General features: G+C 39.5%; 1 pseudogene; it reads right to left on the bottom strand.

Moving 5' to 3' along the window:
• Positions 1-2,250: 2,250 nt before the first annotated feature.
• Positions 2,251-3,941, bottom strand: LOC113132438 (acyl-coenzyme A thioesterase 1-like; annotated as a pseudogene).
• Between the last annotated feature and the right edge of the window lie 617 nt (positions 3,942-4,558).

Genomic DNA, 4,558 nt, shown 5'->3' with positions numbered 1-4,558 from the left:
AGTTATTGATCTGAGAGGAAAATGATCAGCTGGATTTTAAAGTCCTCTGTTTGCTTCTCTGCTCTCCCTGATGATGCACAGTCCAGTCTACTAAGTATTTTGTCTGAACTCAACCTCAGAGACAGAACGTTCTGTCTGTGCTAACAAAAAAGATGTGTGAGGGTCCAGAAGGATCAGTATGTACTTGAACTGTTCCAATGGTCCAACATTGGGATGATGTTTATTTTACTTTCCAATACCATGACAGCACACAGGTCAATATCTTGATCAATAATTAAATAACAGCTGTTTGATTTTTAACGTACTGAGCATATGGCCATATGGTGAAGTGTATCCTGCAGGAGTGTTTTGAGATGTTTTAGTACATGTTTTATTTTTGCTGTGACTGTAACTGATGTTAACACAATAAATAATGTTGCAGATATAATTATAACAATATATTTCTCGCCTTCATTTCTTTTGATTTCTAATAAGAATAATACAAGTACAGCAAGAAACATGTCTTGATCGAGTTTGAGAGTCACACTTGTATTACACTTATTTCTGTTACTGACTGATGTGCTGATGTTTTTCTTAATAAACCTAATACTGGTGTTGTCCATAAAAATTAGAAAAAGGTGAAACTCTCCAAAGTCATTAGAATGTGCTTTAAATTGCTTGTTTTGTCAGATCAACAGTTGAAAACCTCAGACATTAACGTCATATGTCAAAGAACAACAGATATTAACATGGAAAAAATTCACCACCTTTTGTTCATTTTATAAATCAATCATGGTCAATATAATTTGACTTTTTGGACAAAATAAATTACAAAAAAAAATGTTTTTAGTCTCAAAGTGAAAAAAGGGTTCTACAGAGTAATGTCAATTAAATAAAAACATGTAATGTGAAATAAGTGATTGAGCTTTATTTTAGGGACTCCACCCACCCTGCATGCACTTTTATGTCCCTCTTCCCTCTGGAAGGAGGCTGCGGAGCATTCACAGCAGGACTACCAGACTGAAGAACAGTTTTTTCAATAGCTGTGAGACTGATGAAAACTAATGTTTATGTGAGACTTGCACTGTCTACACAAATGTGTTTACCTGAGCCATGTTTGCACAATAACAAAGCTATAGTTTTCTATCTGGTGCTCAGTACCACATGTGCAATATGTGTCCTAGATTTGTCTAATCTTGTATATAGTATTTTATCTTAGTTTCTTATTTAGATAGTACTGTTTATTTATCCTTTGAATCCTTTGAATCTTGAAGCTCTGTGCAGCTGCAAACGTTGTCCAGCAGAGGACGCTCACTAACCTGTGTTTGCCTCAGCTGGGTAAAACCCTCTGAGAGTTTAGAAACAAACACAAGAGGGATGAAATTTAAGAATATTCACCTCTTCATTGTATTTGATTATTTACAAATGTTCATATGTTATTCTACACCATCACGTTTACTCAACATGTCTTTTCAACTTGATAAGCATCAAATGTCTTTCAGTGTTATGGCAGCACATGCCCTGCACATACTGTGCTGCTGTAATACTATGACTTCCCTAGTGTAAGAAATGTTTTAGTACTACACAGATATGACCTGACAGGGAACAAAGGAACACAGGAGGTATAAATAGACTCAGGACAGAACTAATTAACACAGATGGAGCTGATCTAAACTGATGAACTAACGAGACACAGGAAACTCGAACACCAAAATAAATATCCAACAGGAAATGGAAACCTAGGCTCATAACAGATTGGAAAAATAGGAATGTTGCATGGGCTGTTTGCTTTCATCCACACTCCAGCTTTAAGTAAATCTTCTACTGTGGGGCGAATACACACAGACTCCCTCATTCAGACAGGACACATGAACACGGTGTCATGCACACTCAAAAAAGTTACATCAGTTCACTGCTGTGAATAATGAGAAATGGGTATTTATTTATGTATTAACCATAACATTTGATACCAAAATATTATGCATGTTTTTAATCAGAATCATATATATCATTTTACTTTGAAATGGCAAAAAGAGCAGGTTACTATATTTCAACAGTTTGCATCACCTTTGATAAATTAACTGAAATTCAAAATGAATTAACTTCTGATTGAGGAACATTTCTACTAGCTGAATGTTCATTAATGTGCACAAAACCACATTTTGAAAGTTCTACTCATTACAAAACAAACAAGCATAAACATGATCAACTATAGTTAATTAGCAGCCCTGAGACCTTGAGCTGTGATTATTTCTCTTATCTTATTTGAATCTATAACTTGGGTTTAGTTTGTGCAGCATCACAGCTCAGGTGAGTTTTGAAGAACTCCTGGATCTTTGACCACAGGTGGACTTCAGCTGCAGCATGGGCCCTGGCTTCACCCCCCCACAGGACTACATACGGTAGGACCCTATGAAAGCTGGAGGTGCAGTATGGACCATATGGTGCCTCCAGCAAGTGTCCAGCTCCAGGGTACCGCACAGTCTCAAAGTTCTCCTTCCCATGGTGCTTCAGTCTCTCCACCATCTGGTCCATGTAAACTTTGCTGTCCAAGCAGAGGTCGTCCTCTGAAGCCACAAAGAGGAAACGTCCCTTGGCTTGTTCAATGGGGACCAGGCTGCCCTTGTTCTTCTCTGCCACAGGATTTTCAAAACCGTACTTCATTATGCTAGCTCCTGATTCAGTGTGAATCAACTTGCTGGTATCAAACAGTAAAGGTGGGATGATTTGTTGGTTTTTATAGTACAGAGGAACAAGCAAAACAGCACTGCAGCCATTAATCCACACTGTGGCCTCAACACCTGGTACAAAAGCAGTAAGTGAAAGTGCAATTTCTCCTCCCTTTGATCGTGATACTATGCGAACTCCTTTACTGCCCACCTGAGAAGAAAAATAAATTAGCAAATAAGAGGTGTTATAATATGTTTAAACACAAAATTCAGGAATTTGGCAATTAAAATAAATATAGTTTGTGTTAAAAGGTTGTAATTTCGAAGATATTCAGTTAAAATGTCAAACTCAAACTGCTAAAGCTTTAACATCAGAAAAACGTGAAAACATATTTGCAGTGAAAGAGGACTGACCCTTTAAAAGCATAATTTACTTCACACAGCTCATATTTGGTTGTTGTTGTAAATAATCCACAAGCTTCTTTAAAATGGTCCAGATGCATCTGTTTGACATTGTCAGGGTGGTCACTGTAAACTGGTACAGTCAGAACCACAAAGCCTTTGTTGGCCAGCAGACTGGCTCTTTTCTCAGATGCAAAGGTGCAGAGATCCAACACTGCAGGAAATGGACCTTCTCCTGGATCATAAGACATATACAACACGGCAAATTTCTGGAGAGAATCATAGGAAATCTTAGCTCATTACATTGTATGAATCGTTGAATTTAATATTTTGATGCAATGACACTAAACTGTAACAACTACAAACACAGTCATAACTACAGCACTGTATGTTGTACAGACTGTGGTGAAAACATAAAGTACAGAAACATTTACCTGGGGGGGTAAACAGGACTCCCTGAAAATTCTTCCCTTTGACAGGAAGCCGGCTGACCCCGTTTCCAATCAGAAGCCTCTCATTGGTCACCTCTGCCAACATCCTGTCCTCCCTGTCCTCCTCATGTACAGAGAACTTCACCACATGGGGATTTAGTGCACATGGTTTTTGAAACTTTTTGTGCAAGGCATCTGCCTTCATTGACCACAGCAGACCCATGGGTTCAACCCCAACGTAGCTCCCACTGAGTGAGGGGTCTCTGAGCAGGTCTATCTTCCCGCTCCCATCAGCCCTGTAGGTGGCTGAGGAGCTGAACACCACTCCTTTCTCGTCCGTTGATCTGGCTCTCATGGTGACCACCTGCCTCGACCTCAGCCCCTCCACCTTCACCTGAACAGGCTGGTCAAACAAACATCTGGCACTCGGCAGCAGCCTCAGTCTGACTTGGGAGGACATCTTTCCACAGACTACAGATCCTCTCTTCACAGACTACAGATCCTCTCTCCACAGACTACAGATCCTCTCTCCAGAGACTACAGATCCTCTCTTCACAGACTACAGATCCTCTTTTCAGATTACAGATCCTCTCTTCACAGACTACACATCCTCTTTTCAGACTACAGATCCTCTCTTCACAGACTACACATCCTCTTTTCAGACTACAGCTCCTCTCTTCACAGACAACAGATCCTCTTTTCAGACTACAGCTCCTCTCTTCACAGACTACAGATCCTCTTTTCAGACTACAGATCCTCTCTCCACAGACTACAGATCCTCTCTTCACAGACTACAGATCCTCTTTTCAGCCTACAGATCCTCTCTTCACAGACTACAGATCCTCTCTTCACAGACTACAGATCCTCTTTTCAGCCTACAGATCCTCTTTTCAGACTACAGATCCTCTCTTCACAGACTACAGATCCTCTCTTCATAGACTTTGTCCTGTGGACATAACAAAGTCAGTATGTAGTTACACTAATGGGGAATATTTCATAAGTAAACAAAAAAATCAATAAATTGACCATGACTTCAAGAACTATATCACCATTACTAAACAAAATTTAACAAATTGA

The sequence above is a fragment of the Mastacembelus armatus genome, unplaced genomic scaffold (genome assembly GCF_900324485.2).
Source record: "Mastacembelus armatus unplaced genomic scaffold, fMasArm1.2, whole genome shotgun sequence".
Classification (NCBI taxonomy): Eukaryota; Metazoa; Chordata; class Actinopteri; order Synbranchiformes; family Mastacembelidae; genus Mastacembelus; species Mastacembelus armatus.
Note: the sequence above shows the minus strand (reverse complement) of the source record. Positions and strands in the feature narration are given on the sequence as shown.